The sequence below is a fragment of the Durio zibethinus genome, chromosome 8, assembly GCF_047325235.1.
Source record: "Durio zibethinus cultivar Kanyao isolate XHJ-2024 chromosome 8, ASM4732523v1, whole genome shotgun sequence".
NCBI lineage: Eukaryota > Viridiplantae > Streptophyta > Magnoliopsida > Malvales > Malvaceae > Durio > Durio zibethinus.
In genome coordinates, this window is record NC_143169.1 from 13,636,184 (window position 1) to 13,657,406 (window position 21,223).

A 21,223-nucleotide genomic window follows, 5' to 3' on the forward strand; every position below is an offset into this window, starting at 1 on the left:
CATTCTGCCTCTCCGACTAGCTGAGCGCCTGCACGCTCGTTTCATGGGTTGGCTTAGGCATACGGAGTTCATTCCATGTCTAAGCATATGGAGTTCCTTCCTAGACTAAGATCGGATCGGATCAAGGGTTGTGACAGCAGGACCAGTAGTAGGATCGGTAGCATGCAGAGGGCATCGGGCCGATCCCCGACTTGCCCATTTTGCCGCTGCGGCTGGCTGAGCACCCGCACACTCGTTCATGGGTTTGCTTAGGCATACGAAGTTCATTCCATGTCTAAGCCCCAGCCAGACCGAAGGTTGTGGTAGCAAGACCGGCAGCGGGATCGACAGTATGCAGAGAGAGACCGGGCTGATCCCCGACTTGCGTATTATGCCTATCCGATCGGCTGAGCTCCCGTACGCTCGTTTCATGGGTTGACTTAGGCATACGGAGTTCATCCCCAGTCTAAGCGTACAGAGTTCATTCCTAGTCTATGATTGAACTGGACCGAAGGTTACGACAGTAGGATCGGTAGCACGCAGGGGGGATCGGGCCGATCCTTGGCTTGCGCATTCTACCTCTTCGACCGACTGAGCATCCGCACGCTCGTTTCGTGGGTTGGCTTAGGCATAGGGAGTTCATTCCATGTCTAAGCCCCAGCCGGCTCGAGGGTTGTGGCAGCGGGACTGACAGCACGCAGAGAGGGACGAGGCCGATCCCCGGCTTGCGCATTATGCCTCTTCGGTCAGCTCAGCGCCCGAACGCTCATTTCGTGGGTTGACTTAGGCATAAGGAGTTCAGTCCCAGTCTAAGATTAGACTGAGCCGACGGTTACGATAGTAGGATCGACAGCATGTAGGGAGGGACCGGGTCAATCCCCGGCTAGCGCATTCTGCCTCTCCGACCTACTGAGTATCCGCATGCTCATTTCATGGGTTGGCTTAGGCATACGGAGTTCATTCCATGTCTAAGCATACGGAGTTCATTCTCAGTTTAAGATCAAACCGGATCGAGGGTTACGATAGTAGGGCCAGCAGTAGGATCGACAGCATGCAGGAGGGACCGGGTCGATCCCTGACTTGCGTATTCTATCTAAGATCCCCGACAGCACGCAAGGAGGGATCGGGTCGATCCTCGGCTAGCACATTCTGCCTCTCCGACCTACGAGTGCCCGCACGCTCGTTTAATGGGTTGACTTAGGCATATGAAGTTCATCCCCATTCTAAGCATACGGAGTTCATTCCCAGTCTAAGATCAAACCGGACCGTGGGTTGCGGCAATAGGTTCGGCAGCACGCAGGGGGGACCAGGCCGATCTTTGGCTTGCGCATTCTGCGTCTCTGGCTGACTGAGCACCCGCACGCCCATTTCGTGGGTTGGCTTAGGCATAGGGAGTTCATTCCATGTGTAAGCCACAGCCGGATCGACAGTTGTGGTAGTGGCATAGGCAGCACGTAGAGGGGGACCGGGCTAATCCTCGACTTGCGCATTCTGCCTCTTCAGTCGGTTGAGCGCCCGCACGCTCCTTTTGTGGGTTGGCTTAGGCACACGGAGTTCATTCCATGTCTAAGCAAGCGGAGTTCATTCCCAGTCTAAAAATTTGAGCCACGATGCACATGATGGGCTCGGACATGTGCTGGTGCCGCATTTTTTTTGCTCGGGGCACCATTGTCGGAGCATCATTGGAGAGCCTAACTGACGGTATTGGGGGTTCCGACGATTGGGGGGGCCGGGGGGTGTGCGCACATGATGTGTGATGGGTGCGGTACTTGGCCCTTATATTGGTCCCCTATCCCTCATCAAACCTTGAGAACTCACACCCTCTGAAAGAGCATTTGAGATTTTATAGGTTTGCTACCAATAGCTATTAAAGTGTCTGAAATGGGGACACTTTTTTCAAACGGTCACATAATCTTCTCCACTTTGAGTTTTTAGCTAAATTTGTTTGTACATGCCAACAAAAATACAAGGATCACCTCTACCAAATTTGGGGACAAAAGTCTTTCTAAAAAAAGTTTAAAAAATCCCGAACTGTAAAAAGTTTCAAAAATCATGAAAAATAGAAAACGGGTCATCTTGCCATGAAACTTCACATGAAGGCTTAGGGGACCATTGTATGAATTTACAAGCCATAAAAATGGCATGGGCATGGTAGAAATATGAAGATGTGCTTGAACCCACCTACCATCTGTTCGATCACCGGCTTACGCATCCTACCTTTCTTGTCAGCTGAGCGTCCGCACGCTCATTTTGTGGGTTAACTTAGGCATACGGAGTTCATCCCCAGTCTAAGCATACGAAGTTTATTCCCAGTCTAAGATCGGATCGGACTGAGGGTTATGGCAGCAGGATCGACAGCACAAAGGGGGGCCGGGCCGTTCCCCGGCTTGCACATTCTACCTCTCGAGTCAGCTCATTGCTCGGATGCCCGTTTCATGGGATGGCCTAGGCATAAGGAATTCATTCCATGTCTAAGCCCCAGCCCGACCGAGGGTTGGGGCAGCGGGACTGGCAGCTCGCAAAGGGGGCCGGGCTGATCCCTGGCTTGCGCGTCATGCCTCTTCGGCCAGCTCAGTGTCCGCACGCTCATTCCATGGATTGACTTAGGCATACGGAATTCATTCCTAGTCTAAGATTGGACTGGACAGAGGTTGCGGCAGTAGGATTGATAGCATGCAAGAGGGGATCGGATCGATCCTCGGCTTTCATATTCTACCTCTCTGACCGGTTGAGCGCCCGTACGCTCGTTTCATGGGTTGGCTTAGGCATATAGAGTTCATTCCATGTCTAAGCATACGGAGTTCATTCCAGTCTAAGATCGGACCGGACTGAGGGTTACGGCAGCAGGATTGGTAGCACACAAGGGGGGACCAGTTCGACCCCTGACATGTGCATTATGCCTCTCCGGCTAGCCTTTTCGATCGACTGAGTGGCCGCACGCTTGTTTCGTGTGTTGACTTAGGCATACGAAGTTCATCCCCAGTCTAAGCATATGGAGTTCATTCTCGATCTAAGATTAGACTGGACCGAGGGTTGCGATAGCAAGATTGACAGCATGCTGGGGGGACCGGGCCGATCCCCGACTTGCACATTCTGCCTCTCCTGTCGGATGAGTCCCGCACGCCCATTTCGTGGGTTGGCTTAGGCATAAGGAGTTCATTCCATGTCTAAGCCCCAGTCGGACTGAGAGTTGTGGCAGTGGGATCGGTAGCACGCAGAGAGGGATCGGGCCGATCCCCAGCTTGCGCATTATGCCTCTCCGGTCAGCTCAGCACCCGAACACTCATTTCGTGGGTTAACTTAGGCATACGGAGTTCATTCCCAGTGTAAGATCGAACCAGACCGAGAGTTGTGATGGTAGGATCGATAGCATGTAGGGGGGATCAGGTCGATCCCCGACTTGCGAATTCTACCTCTCTGGCCGGTTGAGCACCTGCACGCTCGTTTCATGGGTTGGCTTAGGCATACGGAATTCATTCCATGTCTAGGCATACAGAGTTCATTCCCAGTCTAAGATCACAATGGATCGACGGTTGCGGTAGCAAGACCAGTAGTAGGATGGTAGCATGCAGGGGGGGACTGGGCTGATCCCTGGCTTGCGCACTCTACCTCTTCGTTTGACCTCTCCGACCGACTGAGCACCCGTACGCTTGTTTCGTGGGTTGACTTAGGAATACGAGGTTCATTCCCAGTCTAAGATTTTGAGCCACGGTGCACATGCTGGGCTCGGACATATGCTGGTGCCGCATTTCTTTCACCCAGGGCACCATCGTCGGAGCATCGCCGAAGAGCGTAACCGGCGGCATTCGGGGTTCCAACGATTGGGGGGTCGGAAGGGTGTGCGCACATGATGTGCGATGGGTGCTGGTACTTGGCCCCTATATTGGGCCCCGTTCCCTCATCAAACCTCAAGAACTCACACCCCCTTAAAGAGCATTTGAGATTTTATAGGTTTGCTGCCAGTAGCCATTAAAGTGTCTAAAATGGGAACACTTTTTTCAAACGGTCACAAAAACTTCTCCACTTCGAGTTTTTAGCTGAATTTTTTTATGCATGCCAACAAAAATAAAAAGGAACACCTCTACCAAATTTGGGGATAAAACTCTTTCTAAAAAAATTTTAAAAAATCCTGAACCGTAAAAAGTTTTGAAAATCATGAAAAATAGAAAATGGGTCGTCTTGCCACGAAACTTCACATGAAGGCTTAGGGGACCATTATATGAATTTACAAGCCATAAAAATGGCATTGGCATGGCAGAAATATAAAGATGTGCTTGAACCCACCTACCACCCGTTCGATCCTCGGCTTACGCATCTTGTCTCTCTGGTCGGTTGAGCGTCTGCACGCTCGTTTCATGGGTTGACTTAGGCATACGAAGTTCATCCCTAGTCTAAGTATATAGAGTTCATTCTCAGTCTAAGATCAGACCAGATCGAGGGTTACAGCAGCAGGATCAGTAGCACGTAAGGGGACCAAGTCGATCCCCGACTTGCACATTATGCCTCTCTCGCCGGTTGAGTGCCTGCACGCCCGTTTTGTGGGTTGGCTTAGGCATAGGGAGTTCATTCCATGTCGATGCCCCAGCCGAACCGAGGGTTATGGCAGCGGGACTGGCAGCACACAGAGGGGGATCGGGTCGATCCTCGACTTACGCATTATGCCTTTTCAGCTGGCTCAGCGCCTGTACGCTCGTTTCGTCGGTTGACTTAGGCATACGGAGTTTATTCCCAGTCTAAGATCAGACCAAACCGAGGGATGCGATAGCAGGATCGATAGCACGTAGGGGGGACCAGGCCGATCCCGGCTTGTGCATTCTGGCTCTCCGATCGACGGAGTGCCCGCACGCTCGTTTCGTGGGTTGGCTTTGGCATACGGAGTTCACTCCATGTCTAAGCATATGGAGTTCATTCCCAGTCTAAGATCAGACCGGATCGAGGGTTGCGATAGCAAGACGAGCAACAAGATCGGCAGCACGCAGAGGGGGATCGAGCCGATCCCCGACTTGCGCATTCTACCTCTCCGGCTGGCTGAGCGCCCGCATGCTTGTTTCATAGGTTGGCTTAGGCATACGGAGTTCATTCCATGTCTAAGCCCCAGTCGGACCGAGGGTTGTGGTAGCAGGATTGGCAGCGGGTTTGACAGCACGCAAGAAGGGACGGGGCTAATCCCTGGCTTACGCATTATGCCTCTCCGATCGACTGAACGCCCGCATGCTCATTTCATAGGTTGACTTAAGCATACGGAGTTAATCCCCAGTCTAAGCATACAGAGTTCATTCCCAGTCTAAGATTAGATCAGACTAAGGGATGCGGTAGCAGGATCGATAGCACGCAGAGGGGACTGAGCTGATCCCTAGCTTACGCATTCTGCCTCTCCGGTCGACAGAGCGCTCGCACGCCCGTTTCGTGGGTTGGCTTATGCATAGGGAGTTCATTCCAGGTCTAAGCCCCAACCGGACCGAGGGTTGTGGCAGCGGGACCAGCAACACGCAGAGAGGGATCAGGCTGATCCCTGGCTTGCACATTATGCCTCTCCAGTCGGCTCAGTGCCCGAATGCTCGTTTCATGGGTTGAATTAGGCATACGGAGTTCATTCCCGATCTAAGATCAGATCGGATTGTGGGTTACGACAGCAGGATCGACAGCATGTAGGGGGGATCGGGCTGGTCCCCAACTTGCGCATTCTACCTTTCATGTCGACTAAGCGCCCACATGCTCGTTTCGTGGGTTGGCTTAGGCATACGGAGTTCATTCCATGTCTAAGCATACGTAGTTCATTCCATGTCTAAGCATACGGAGTTCATTCCCAGTCTAAGATCAGACCGAACCGAGGCTTACGATAGCAAGACGAGCAGCAGGATTGATAGCACGGAAGGGGGGACTGGGTCGATCCCCGGTTTGCGCATTCTACCTCTCCGGCTGGCTGAGCGCCCGCATGCTCATTTCGTGGGTTGGCTTAGGCATACGGAGTTCATTCCATGTCTAAGCCCCAGCCGGATCAAGGGTTGTGGTAGCAGGACTGGCAGCGGGTTTGACAGCACGCAAAGAGGGATGGGGCTGATCCCTGGCTTGCGCATTATGCCTCTTCGACCGGCTGAGTGCCCGCACGCTCATTTCATGGGTTGACTTAGGCATACGGAGTTAGTCCCCAGTCTAAGCATACGGAGTTCATTCCCAGTCTAAGATTGGATCAGACCGAGGGATGTGGCAGTAGGATCGGTAGCACGTAGGGGGGACCGAGTCGATCCCCGGCTTGCGCATTCTACTTCTCCGATCGACAGAGTGCTCGTATGCCCGTTTCGTGGGTTGGCTTATGCATAGGGAGTTCATTCCATGTCTAAGGCCTAACCGAATCGAGGGTTGTAGCAGTGGGACCAGCAACACGCAGAGGGGGACCGAGCTTATCCGCGGTTTGCACATTATGCCTTTTTAGCCGGGTTAGTGCCCGAACGCTCATTTCATGGGTTGAATTAGGCATACGAAGTTCATTCCCAGTCTAAGATCAGACCGGACTGAGGGTTGCGGTAGCAGGATCAACAGCACGCAGAGGGGACTGGGTCAGTCCCCAGCTTGCGCATTTTAGCTCTCCGGCCGGCTGAGCGCCCGCACGCTCGTTTCATGGGTTGGCTTAGGCGTACGGAGTTCATTCCATGTCTGAGCATACGAAGTTCATTCCTAGTCTAAGATCAGATCGGACCGAGGGTTACGGTAGCAGGACCAGTAGCAGGATCGACAAAACGTAGGAGGGGACCGGGCCGATCCCCGGCTTGCGCATTCTGTCTCTCCGATCGGCCTCTCCGGTGGGCTGAACGCCCGTATGCTCGTTTCATGGGTTAACTTAGGCATACAAAGTTCAACCCCAGTCTAAGCATACGGAGTTCATTCCCAGTCTAAGATCAGACTGGATCGAGGGTTGCGACAGCAGGATCGACAGCACACAAGGGGTACCGGGCTGATCCCTGGCTTACGCATTCTACCTCTTCGGCCAGCTAAGTGCCCGTACGCTCGTTTCGTGGGTTGGCTTAGGCATAGGCAGTTCATTCCATGTTTAAGCCCCAATCGGACCTAGGGTTGTCACAGCGGGATCGGTAGCATGCAGAAGGGGACCGGGTCGGTCCCAGTTTGTGCATTTTGCATCTTCGGCCGGTTGAGCACCCGCATCTCATTACATGGGTTGGCCTAGGCATACGGAGGTCATTCCATGTCTAAGCATACGGAGTTCATTCCCAGTCTAACAGTTTGAGCCACGGTGCAAATGATGGGCTCAGCCATGTGCTGGTGCCACATTTTTTTCGCCCGGGCGCCATCCTCGGAGCATCATCGGAGCATCGTCGGAGAGCCTAACTGGCGGCATTGGGGGTTCCAGTGCATATGAAGATGTGCTTGAACCCACCTACCACCCGTTCGATCCTCGGCTTACGCATCCTGCCTCTCTGGTCGACTGAGCGCCCGCACGCTCGTTTCATGGGTTGACTTAGGCATACGGAGTTTATCCCCAGTCTAAGCATACGGAGCTCATTCCCAATCTAAGATCAGACTAGACCGAGGGCTGCAACATCAGGATCGATAGCACGCAGGGGGGACCGAGCCGATCCCCGGCTTACGCATTCTACCTCTTCGATCGGCTGAGCGCCCATACGCTTGTTTCGTGGGTTGGCTTTGGCATAGTGAGTTCATTCCACGTCTGAGCCCCAGCTGGACCAACGGTTATGGCAGCGGGACTAGTAGCACGCAGAGGGGGACCGAGCCGATCCCTGGCTTGCGCATTATGCATCTCTGGCCGGCTCAGCGCCCGTACGCTCGTTTGATGGGTTGACTTAGGCATTCGGAGTTCATTCCCAATCTAAGATCAGATAGGATTGAGGGTTGCGACAGCAAGATCGACAGCACGTAGGGGGGACCAGACCGATCCTCGGCTTGTGAATTCTACCTCTGCGATCAGTTGAGCGCCCGCATGCTCATTTCGTGGGTTGGCTTAGGCATACGGAGTTCATTCCATGTCTAAGCATGAGGAGTTCATTCCCAGTCTAGGATTTTGAGCCACGGTGCACATGCTGGGCTCGAGCATGTGCTGGTGCCACATTTTTTTTGCTCAGGGCACCATCGTCATAGCATTGTCAGAGAGCCTAACCGATGGCATTGGGGGTTTCGACGATTGAGGGGGTCGGGGGGGTGTGCACACATGATGTGCAATGGGTGCTGGTACTTGTGTCACGGGCTCTGACCTTAGACTCAGAAACCGTACGGCCTTAGGCTTGGAATCTCCTCCTATAACAACGGGAGGGCTGATTACGCAAGTTAAAGAGAAATAGGATAAGAAGGCAAAATTCTGGAAATGCTTTTGTATTCACTGAAACGGAAGTGTTTGATGGTGTACAAATGAGGGAGGAGTAGCCCTCTATTTATAGTTGAGGCTTCAGCTTACACTTAATGGCAATATCTCTAGAATAAAGGCTAAAATCATGGGATTATACAGATTACAATCAATCAGGATGCTAACTCCTGATTTTTAGGGTCAACCAAATCTGCCAGGATGCTGCTGCTGATCCTGCCTGCTTCAAGAAGCTTCCCTTACGTGTCCAGCACCTTGGGCCCTTTTGGATGTGGTGCGGGCAGCTTGTATGCCAGGCCTTGGTCTCACGGGCTGGCCTACAAGTTGGGCAGGTGTTCTGAACTCGTTTGCTAGGCTTTGCGTGCAGATACCCATGAGCACGCCTGGTCTACGGGCCTCAACCTCTGGCTCACTTGCTGGTGTGCCTGATGTGCCTGGCTGCCTGCCCAGGGTATGACATTCTCCCCCACCTGATTGCGCAATGCCCTCATTGTGTTTTCTGCATGGTACTGCCTAATCTGGTCCCCGAACTGCCATAAGTCATTTTCTGGTTCCCAGCTTGCCTCACTATCTGGAAGTCTCTTCCAATGCACCAAGTACTCTTGTCTTGGCTGATAGTTCTTCCGTCTCACCTCCCGGTCAGCTATGATGCTATGGACCTCCTTCTCATATGAGGCCCTTGCTCTCAATGGCACACACTTTGACTCTACCCTCGACTTGGGTGGCATATCTAGCTTGCAGGCAACCTTGACTACCCTCTTGACTACTTGAAAAGGTCCCTCATACCTCCGGACTAGGCCTTTGTGCAGCCTCGTATGGTGCACAATGGGATGTAGCTTCACCAATACCAAGTATCCAACCTGGAACTGCATGTCCCGCCTATTCTGGTCTGCCCACTTCTTCGACCTCTTGGTCACCTTGTGTAGACAAACTCTGGCCAAGTCAGTTTGCTCCTACCATGCCTTGGCAAACTTGTATGCTACTGGATTTGACCCTGTATAACTTGCAGCAATCGAACCGGGTGTTAGTGGTTGTTGCCCTGTCACAACCTCAAATGGGCTCTGGTTCGTTGCCTCGCTCCTTTGCAAGTTGTAGGAAAACTATGCAATATCTAGTAGCTTTGGCTAGTCCCTTTGTGTGGCACTCACATAGTGCCTGAGGTAGACCTCCAATAGTCCATTCACTCGTTCTGTCTGCCCATCGATCTACGAATGCAAGCTGGTGGAAAAGTTCAAGTCTGACCCCAACAGCTTGAACAACTCATCCAGAACCTACTCGTGAAACGCCCGTCCCGATCACTAACAATGGTCCTCGGCACTCTCCAGTACTTAACCATGTCCTTCAGGAACAATCGAGCTACCTCTTCGGCTGGGCACCCCTTGGTTGCTGGAATGAAAATTCCATACTTGGAAAACCTGTCCACCACTACCATGATGCTTCCAAACCCTTCTGCTTTGGGTAGACCAACTATAAAGTCCAGAGAAACAATCTCCCATGGTCACTCTGACACTGGCAATGGCTCCAAGAGATCACCTAGTTTCTTGAGCTCCACCTTATCCTGTTGGCACACAAGACAAGTCTTCACATAGGCCTCCACATCATCCCTCATGTGTAGCCAGTAGTACCGATCCTCAATCAGCGCCAAGGTACGGCTCACTCCGGGGTGTCCAGCCCACCTTGAATCATGGCATTCTTACAAAACTTCCTTGCAGAGCTTCCCGTGCTACGGCACAAATAGTCTACTGCCCCTGGTGTACAGCAAGCCATCCTATAACCAAAATTGCCTAGTCTTACCTTGCTGGGCGTACTCCATCAAAGCCTTGGCTGTAAGATCATGCGCAAGTCCCTTCTTGATGTGCGGCACTAGTGACCCCTCTGGTTGGCTAATGGCAGCAAGGTTAGCCTTCCTGCTCAGGGCGTCTGCCACTAGGTTCACCCACCCCGACTTGTACTCCATCTGGAAATCAAATTCTGCAAGAAAATCTTGCCATCTCGCCTGCTTGGGGGATAGCTTCTTCTGCGTCTAGAAGTAGTTGGTCGCCACATTGTCCATCCTAACCATGAACCTCAACCCAACAGGTAATGGCACCAAGTGCGTAAGTAGTGCACCACTGCAGTCATCTCCTTCTCTTAGACCGTGTACTTGCGCTTAGTCTCATTTAACTTCCTATTCTCGAACGCGACTGGACGTCCCTCCTACATCAACATGCCCCCTATGGCAAAGTCTGATGCATCCGTATGCACCTCATACGGCTTGGCATGGTCTGGCAAGGCCAAGACTAGCTCCTCAATCATAGCCCGCTTCAACCTGTCAAAGGCTTCCTGGCACCCTGCGCTCCATTCCCATGCTTTCCCTTTCTTTAGCAAGTCGGTCAATGGCATGGCTATTGCTGAGTGACCTTTGATGAAGCACCTGTAGTAGTTGACCAGCCCAAGGAACGATCTCAATTTAATGACCTTGGCTGGCGGTTGCCACTACAGGATGGCGTGTATCTTGCCTTCATCCATGTGTATCTTGCCACCTCCCACTATGTGGCCAAGGAACGGGATCTCCTGCTGGGTGAATGAGCACTTCTCCCTCTTGACAAACAGCTTGTGTGCCCGCAACACCTCGAACAGTTGTTTCTAGTGGTCTACATGCTCTCACAAAGTCTGGCTGTAGATCACAATGTCTCCAAATAAACCACAACAAACCGATCAAGGAATGACTGAAGTACCTTGTTCATAAGGGTGCAGAATGTAGCTGGGGCGTTCGTGAGTCCGAAAGGCATCACCAAGAACTCATACGAACCATACCGAGTGACACATGCTGTCTTTGGCTCATCTCCCTCCGCGAGCCTGACTTGATAGTAGCCTAACCTCAAATCCAGCTTGGTGAACCACCTTGTGCTCTCAAGTTGATCGAACAAGTCCGTAATGAGTTGGATGGGGTACTTGTTCTTGATGGTCAACTTGTTCAAAGCTCTGTAGTCTATGCACAGCCGTAACGACCCATCATGCTTGTGCTGAAATAGAATCGGTGCACCATAAGGTGCCTTCGATGGCCTGATGAAGCCAGCATTATCTAACTCTTTGAGCTGCTTCCTCAACTCCTCCAACTCTGGTGGAGACATTCGATAAGGGGCTCTAGCTGGTGGCTTGGCCTCGAACACCAGCTCGATTTTGTGGTCCACCTCCCTCTTAGGTGGGAGCTTGCTAGGTAGCTTTACGGGCATCACATCACTAAAGGTCTTTAGCACCTTTAGCACCTCCAAGGGTGACTCGGTCTCTTTCTCCCTTGGCTCATCATATTTCAGGGCTGCCAAGAAGGTGTCTTCTTATCTGCTTACCACCTTGGCAAATTGGATGGCTGACACCACCCGCGACCCAACTCCAGACCCTCTCCTCAATGGCACTAGGCATTGGCACCGTGCATCCAAGATGCAAACACAATCGGTAAAAGGCACAAGGAGGGCGTTAATCTGAACAAGGAAATCCAACCCAATCACAAACTCATAGTCATCAAGGGGTATTACCTAAATGGTCTCCTTCCCTTTCCAGTCTCCAAGCTGTAACTCCACTCCCCGCGCTACTCCAATGGTTGGAACTTCATTGCAGTTCACTGTTTTGATGGTACCAGTCCTTTTCTACACCTTTAGTCTGAGCTTCCGGGCTCTATCACCTGAAATAAAAAGATGTGAGGCACCTGTGTCCACTAGTGCACTCACCTTCTGACCCGCAACCATCAGATCCGTAAACATCAAGCCCTTTGGCTTGTGGTTCCCCTTACTCTGGACAGCATTGAGCACCAATGACCTAAGCTTTGCAGCCTCTGACTCTGGCTCCTCGTCAGACTCCTTGTCTACAGCAGCCAGCTTGCCCTTCTGTGGGCAATTACATGCTACGTGGCTCCCTCCACGTAGGTAGCATGCTAGTGGCTCTCAGTCCCCCTTTGCTTTCCACTTGCCTGCTGGTGGCTTCCTCTCGCCATCCTCGGTTGAATGGTCTCGATCTCTATCCTTGGACTCCCGATCACGATCCTTCCCCTTGGACTGCTTCTTTCGATCCCTATCGTCCTTGCCCTTACCCTTGGGCTTGGTAGACTCGAACTTGTTCAGAGGCCTGAACTCTATCAAGGCCTCGGCAGTAGTCATGGCTTTAGCCAAGTCATGAACTCCTCTCTTTTGTAGCTCATGTTTCACCCACGGCTTCAACCCATCCATGAAAGCAAATAAGGCATCCTTCTCACCTAGATCTGAGATCTGTAGCATCAGTTTAGAGAATTTTTGGACATACTCCCTTATGTCCCCTTGCTGGCTCAGCCTGCACAACTTTGCCCGCGCCTCATCATCGGCATACTCTGGGTAAAATTATTCTCTGAACTTCTTTTGGAACTCTGCCCAGGTTCCAATCTTGGCACTCCCACACTTGACATCATCACACCTATGCCTTTACCACAATAAGGTTACATCAGTGAGATACATAGTAGCGGTGCTTACCTTTATCGCCTTGTCTTGCATGCCCATGGCCTGGAAGTACTGCTCCATACCCCAAAGGTAGTTATCTACTTCCTTGGCCACCCTAGTCCCTTTAAACTCCTTAGGCTTGGGGACATCCAATCTGGACTTGGACACTCCAGCAAACATGCCATTCCCAATGGCAGTCTTGCAAGCAACGAGCTCACTGGTAAGCTCCTCCATCTGCTGGTGCATGGCCTCCATGCCATCACCCAAGGTCAGCCTTTCAGCCTCCAAGGTCTGATTCTTTTGGTTGAACACGTCCAAGCCTTTGTTGAGAGCATCTTGCAGCTCATTTTGGATCTCTTCCCTCATGGAGTCTAGCGATGCAATGTGAGTCTCTACCCCTTTAAGCTTCTCCCCTATGTCACCCATGGTCACCTCTACCTTGGCCAGCCTACCGTCCATGGTAGACTAGATATATCTAGAACTAGCTTTCCTTCCTCTTCGACGCCCATGCTCCTGGGCCTCTGGTTGTTGGTTAGCAACGTCACTTTGGGATGCCATCTCCTCTAACCTGCACAACACAAACACATAGAATCGAACTTGCTCTGATACCAACTGTCACAAGCTCCGACCTTAGACTCAGAAACCGTGTGGCCTTAGGCTTGGAATCTCCTCCTTTATGCCTAAGTCAGCCTAAAACACAAGTGTATGGGCACTAGAACAATAGGAAGGGCTGATTACCCAAGTTAAAGAGAAACAGGATAAGAAGGTAGAATTCTAGAAATGCTCTTGTATTCACTGAAACAGAAGTGTTTGATGGTGTACAAATGAGGGAGGAGCAGCCCTCTGTTTATAGTTGAGACTCCAGCTTACACTTAATGGAAATATCCCTAGAATAAAGGCTAAAATCATGGGACTATACAGATTACAATCAATTAGGATGCTAACTCCTGATTTTTAGGGTCAACCAAATCTGCCAGGATGCTACCGCTGATCCTGCCTGCTTTCAGAATCTTCCCTTGCCTGTCCAGCACCTTAGGCCCTTCTGGATGTGGTGCGGGCAGCTTGTATGCCAGGCCTTGGTCTCATGGGCTTGCCTGAAAGTTGGGTGGGCGATCTAAACTCGCTTGCTAGGCTTTGCGTGCAGATACCCGCCAGCATGCCTGGTCTACAGCCCTCAACCTTTGGCTCCCCAGCTGGTGTGCCTGATGTGCCTGGCGCGCCCCTCCCAGGGCGTGACACTTGGACCTTATATTGGCCCTTTATACCCCATCAAACCTCAAGAACTCACACCCCCTTAAAGAGCATTTGAGATTTTATAGGTTTGCTGCCAATAGCCATTAAAGTGTCTAAAATGGGGACACTTTTTTCAAACGATCACAAAATCTTCTCTACTTCGATTTTTTAGCTGAATTTTTTTGTGCATACCAACAAAAATACAAGGATCACCTCTACCAAATTTGGGACAAAACTCTTTCTAAAACAATTTTAAAAAATCTCGAATCGTAAAATGTTTCGAAAATAGAAAACGAGTCGTCTTGCCACGAAACTTCACATTAAGGCCTAGGGGACCATTGTATGAATTTACAAGCCATAAAAATGGCATTGGCATGGCAAAAATATGAAGATGTGCTTGAACCCACCTACCACCCATTCGATCCCCGACTTGTGCATCTTGCCTCTCTGGTTGGCTGAGCTCCCGCACGTTCATTTCGCGGGTTAACTTAGGCATACGGAGTTCATCCCCAGTCTAAGCATACGGAGTTCATTCCTAGTCTAGGATCAGATCGGATCAAGGGTTGCGGTAGCAGGATCGGTAGCACGCAGGGGTGACCAAGCCAATCCCCGGCTTGCGCATTCTGCCTCTCCGACCGACTGAATGCCCGTACGCCATTCGGTGGGTTGGCTGAGGCATAGGGAGTTCATTCCATGTCTAAGCCCTAGCCGGACCGAGGGTTGAGGCAGCGGGACCGGTAGCACGCAGAGGGGCACCGGGCCAGTCCCCCGCTTGCGCATTATGCCTCTCCGGTCAGCTCAGTGCCCACACACTCATTTCATGGGTTGACTTAGGCATACGAAGTTCATTCCCAGTCTAAGATCAGACAGGACCGAGGGTTGCGGTAGCAGGATCGATAGCACGCAGGAGGGAGCGGACCGATCCCCGGCTTGCACATTCTACCTCTCCGATTGGCCGAGCGCCTGTACGCTCGTTTCATGGGTTGGCTTAGGCATACGGAGTTCATTCCATGTCTAAGCATACGGAGTTCATTCCCAGTCTATGATCGGACCAGACCGAGGGTTGCGGCAGCAGAATCGACAGCACGCAGGGGGGGACCAGGCCGATCCTCGGCTTGGTCATTCTGCCTCTCCGATCGGCTAAGCGCCCGCATGCTCGTTTCGGGGGTTGGCTTAGGCATACGGAGTTCATTCCATCTCTAAGCCCCAATCAGACTGAGGGTTGTGGCAGCAGGACTGACAGCGGGATCGACAGCACGCAAAGGAGGATCGGGCTGATCCCTGACTTGCACATTATGCCTCTTCGACTGGCCTCTCTGGTCGGCTGAGCGCTCGCACCCTCATTTCGTGGGTTGACTTAGGCATACGAAGTTCACCCACAATCTAAGCATACGGAGTTCATTCCCAGTCTAAGATTGGATCGGACCGAGGGTTGCGGCAGCATGCTAGGCTTTGCTCGCAGATACCCGATAGCACGCCTGGTTTGCGAGCCTCAACCTCTGGCTCACCTGCTGGTGCGCTTGATGTGCCTGGCACACCCCTCCCAGGGCGTGACACTTGGCCCTTATATTGGCCCCCTATCCCTCATCAAACCTCGAGAACTCACGCCCCCTTAAAGAGCATTTGAGATTTTATATGTTTGCTGCCAGTAGCCATTAAACTGTCTGAAATGGGGGCACTTTTTTCAAAAGGTCACAAAATCTTCTCCACTTCGAGTTTTTAGCTGAATTTTTTTGTGCATGCCAAAAAAAATACAAGGATCGCCTCTTTCTAAAAAAATTTTAAAAAATCCCAAATCGTAAAAGGTTTTGAAAATCATGAAAAATAGAAAATGGGTCGTCTTGCCACGAAACTTCACATGAAGGCTTAGGGGACCATTGTATGAATTTACAGGCCATAAAAATAGCATTGGCAATGCAAAAATATGAAGATGTGCTTGAACCCACCCACCCACCACCCGTTCAATCCCCGGCTTGTGCATCCTACCTCTTTGGTCAGCTGAGCGCCCGCTCGCTCGTTTCATGAGTTGACTTAGGCATACGGAGTTCATCCAAAGTCTAAGCATACAGAGTTCATCCCCAGTCTAAGATCAGACCGGACCGAGGGTTACGATAGCAGGATCGATAGCACGCAGGAGGGACGGGGCCATTCCCTGACTTGCGCATTCTGCCTCTCCGGCCGGCAGAGCTCCTGCACACCCGTTTCGTGGGTTGGCTTAGGCATAGGGAGTTCATTCCATGTCTAAGCCCCATCCAGAATGAGGGTTGTGGCAACAGGACCGGTAGCACGCAGAAGGGGATTAGGCTGATCCCCGGCTTACGTATTATCCCTCTTCGGCCTGCTCAACGCCCGTACGCTCGTTTCGTGGGTTAACTTAGGCATACGGAGTTCATTTCCAGTCAAAGATCGAACCAAACCGAGGGTGGCGATAGCAGGATCGATAGCACGTAGGGGGGATCGGGCCGACCCCGTCTTGCACATTCTGCCTCTTCGGCTGGCTGAGCGCCCGCACACTTGTTTCGTGGGTTGGCTTAGGCATACGGAGTTCATTCCATGTCTAAGCATACGAACTTCATTCCTACTATAAGATCGGACCGGATCGAGGGTTGCGGCAACAGGACCAGCAGCAGGATTGGCAGCACGCAGGGGGGACCAGGCAGATCCCCTGCTTACGCATTCTGCCTCTCCGGCCGATTGAGTGCCCGCACACTCATTTCGTGGGTTGGCTTAGGCATACGGAGTTCATTCCATGCCTAAGCCCTAGCTGTACCGAGGGTTCTAGCAGCAGGACCGACAGCGAGATCGACAGCACGCAGAGGGGGATCGGGCTGATTCATGGCTTGCGCATTATGCCTCTCTAGTCGGCCTCTCCGATCGGCTGAGTGCCCGCATGCTCGTTTCGGAGGTTGACTTAGGCATATGGAGTTCATCCCCAGTTTAAGCATACGGAGTTCATTCCCAGTCTAAGATCAGACCGGACCGAGGGTTACGACAGCAGGATCGATAGCATGCAAGGGGGACCGAGCCGATCCTCGGCTTACGTATTCTACCTCTTTGACCGGCAGAGCGCCCGCACGCCCATTTCATGGGTTGGCTTAGGCATAGGGAGTTCATTCCATGTCGAAGCCCCAGCCGAACCGAGGGTTGTGGTAACGAGACCGATAACACGTAGAGGGGGATCGGGCTAATCCCAGGCTTGTGCGTTATGCCTCTTCGGCCAGCTCAGTGCCCACCCACTCGTTTCGTGGGTTGACTTATGCATACAGAGTTCATTCCCAGTCTAAGAATAGACCGGACCGAGGGTTGCAGCAGCAGGATCGATAGCACGCAGGTGGGGACCGGCCCGATCCCTAGCTTACGCATTCTGCCTCTCTGGTCGACTAAGCGCCCGCACACTCGTTTCGTGGGTTGGCTTAGGCATGCGGAGTTCATTCCATGTCTAAGCATACGATGTTCATTCCTAGTCTAAGATTTTGAGCCATGGTGCACATGCTGGGCTCGGGCATGTGCTGGTGCCGCATTTATTTTGCCCAGGGCACCATCGTCGAAGCATCGTCGGAGAGCCTAACTGGCGGTATTGGGGGTTCCGACGATTGGGGGGGCCGGGGGGTGTGCGCACATGATGTGCGATGGCTACCAGTACTTGGCCCTTATATTGGCCCCCTATCCCTCATCAAACCTCGAGAACTCACACCCCCTTAAAGAGCATTTGAGATTGTATAAGTTTGCTGCCAGTAGCCATTAAAGTGTCTGAAATGGGGACACTTTTTTCAAACAGTCACAAAATCTTCTCCACTTCGAATTTTTAGCTGAAATTTTTTGTGCATGCCAACAAAAATAAAAGGATCACAAAAATCTTTCTAATAAAATTTCAAAAAATCTTAAACCGTAAAAAGTTTCAAAAATCATGAAAAATAGAAAACGGGTCGTCTTGCCACAAAACTTCACATGAAGGATTAGGCGACCATTGTATGAATTCACAAGCCATAAAAATGGCACTGGGATGGCAGAAATATGAAGATGTGCTTGAACACACCTACCACCTGTTCGATCCCCGGCTTGCGCATCCTGCCTCTCTGGTCGACTGAGCGCCCGTATGCTCATTTCATAGGTTGACTTAGGCATATAGAGTTCATCCCCAGTCTAAGCATACAGAGTTCATTCCCAATCTAAGATCAGACCAGACCGAGGGTTGCAGTAGCGGGATCGACAGCACGTAAGGGGGACCGGGTCGATCCCCGACTTGCACATTCTGCGTCTCTGTCGGCTGAGATCCCATACACCCGTTTCATGGGTTGGCTTAGGCATAGGGAGTTCATTCCATGTCTAAGCTCTGGTCGGACCGAGGGTTGGGGCAGCGGGACTGGCAGTATGCAGAAGGGGATCGGGTCGATCCCCGGCTTGCGCATTGTGCCTCTCTGACCGGCTCAGTGCCTGTACGCTCATTTCGTGGGTTGACTTAGGCATACGGAGTTCATTCCCAGTCTAAGATCAGACTGGACCGAGGGTTACGTAGCAGGATCGATAGCATGTAGTGGGGACCAGGCTGATCCCCGACTTGCGCATTCTGCCTCTCCGATCGATTAAGCGCCCGCATGTTCGTTTCGTGGGTTGGCTTAGGCATACGGAGTTTATTCCATGTCTAAGCATATGGGGTTCATTCCCAGTATAAGATCGGATTGGATCGAGGGTTGTGACAGGAGGACCCGTAGCAGGATCGACAGCATGCAGGCGGGACCAGGTCGATCCCCGGCTTGCGTATTCTGCCTCTCCAGCCGGCTAAGCACCCGTACGCCCGTTTCGTGGGTTGGCTTAGGCATAGGGAGTTCATTCCATGTCTAAGCCCCAGTTGGACCGAGGGTTGTGGTAGTGGGACCGGCAGGACGTAGAGGGGGATCGGGTCGATCCCTGGCTTGCGCATTATGCCTCTTTGGTCGGCTCTGCGCCTGCTCACTCATTTTGTGGGTTGACTTACGCATACGTAGTTGATTCCCAGTCTAAGATCGGACCAGACCGAGGGTTACGTTAGTAGGATTGATAGACGCAGGGAGGATCGGGCTGATCCTCGGCTTGCGCATTCTGCCTCTCCGGTTGCCTGAGTGCCCGCACGCTCGTTTCGTAGGTTAGCTTAGGCATACGGAGTTCATTCCATGTCTAAGAATACGGAGTTCATTCCCAGTCTAAGATTTTGAGCCACGGTGCACATGCTGGGCTCGGGCATGTGCTGGTACCGCATTTTTTTCACTTGGGGCACCATCGTCGGAGCATCGACGGAGAGCCTAACTAGCGGCATTAGGGGTTCCGACGATTGGGGGGACCGGGGGGTGTGCGCACATGATGTGCGATGGGTGCTGGTACTTGGCCCTTATATTGGCCACCTATCCCTCATCAAACCTCGAGAACTCACACCCCCTTAAAGAGCATTTGAGATTTTATAGGTTTGCTACCAGTAGCCATTAAAGTGTCTGAAATGGGGACATTTTTTTCAAATAGTCGCAAAATCTTCTCCACCTCGAGTTTTTAGCTGAATTTTTTTGTGCATCCCAACAAAAATACAAGGATCACCTCTACGAAAGTTGAGGACAAAACTCTTTCTAAAAAAATTTTAACAAATCTCGAACCGTAAAAAGTTTTGAAAATCGTGAAAAATAGAAAACGGGTCGTGTTGCCACGAAACTTCACATGAAGGCTTAGGGCACCATTGTATGAATTTACAAGAAATAAAAATGGCATTGGAATGGCAGAAATATGAAGATGTGCTTGAACCCACCTACCACCCGTTCGATCCCCGGCTTGCGCATCCTGCCTCTCTGGTCGACTGAGCGCCCGCACGTTCATTTCGTGGGTTGACTTAGGCATACGGAGATCATCCCCAGTCTGAGCATACGGAGTTCATTCCCAGTCTAAGATCGGATCGGACCAAGGGTTGCTGCAGCAGGATCGACAGCACGTAAGGGGGACCGGGCCATTCCTTGGCTTACGCATTCTACCTCTCCGACCGACTGAGTGCTCGCACGCCCGTTTCATGGGTTGGCTTAGGCATAGAGAGTTCATTCCATGTCTAAGCCCCAACCGGACCGAGGGTTGTGGTAGCGGGACTGACAGCACGTAGAGGGGGATCGGGTCGATTCTCGGCTTGCATATTATGCCTCTCCGATCGGCTCAACGCCCGCACTCTCGTTTCGTGGGTTGACTTAGGCATACGGAGTTCATTCCCAATCTAAGATCGGACCGGATCGAGGGTTGCGGTAGCAGGATCGACAGCAATATTGGATCGAGGGTTGGCTTAGGCATACGGAGTCCATTCCATGTCTAACCCACCTACCACCCGTTCGATCTCCGGCTTGCGCATCCTGCCTCTCTGGTCGGCTGAGCGCCCGCACAGTCGTTTCATGGGTTGACTTAGGCATACGGAGTTCATCCCTAGTCTAAGCATATGGATTTCATTCCCAGTCTAAGATCGGATCGGACCGAGGGTTGCGACAGCAGGATCGACAGCACACAAGGGGGGACCGGGCCGATCCCCGGCTTACGCATTCTGCCTCTCCGGTCGGCTGGTAGCCCGCACGCTCGTTTCGTGGGTTGGCTTAGGCATAGGGAGTTCATTCCATGTCTAAGACCCAACCGACCGAGGGTTATGGCAGCGGGACCGACAGCACGCAGAGAGGGATCGGGTCGATCCTCGACTTGCGTATTTTGCCTCTTTGGCCGGCTCAGCGCCCGCACGCTCGTTTAATGGGTTGACTTAAGCATACGGAGTTCATTCCCAGTCTAAGATCAGATCGGACCAAGGGTTGCGGTAACAGGATCGATAGCACACAAGGGGGGACCAGATCGGTCTCCGACTTACGCATTCTGCCTCTCCGGTCGGCTGAGTGCCTGCACGCTCGTTTCGTGGGTTGCCTTAGGCATATGGAGTTCATTCCATGTCTAAGCATACGAAGTTCATTCCCAGTCTAAGATCAGACCGGACTGAGGGTTGCAACAGTCGGACCAGTAGCAGGATCGACAGGACACAAGGGGGGATCGAGTCGATCCTCGACTTACGCATTCTGCCTCTCCAATCGGCTGAGCGCCCGCACGCTCGTTTCATGGGTTGGCTTAGGCATACGGAGTTCATTCCATGTCTAAGCCCCAGTCGGACTGAGGGTTGTGGTAGCAGGACCGACAGTAGGATCGGTAGCATGCAAAGGGGGATCGGGCTGATCCTCGGCATGCACATTTTGCCTCTTCC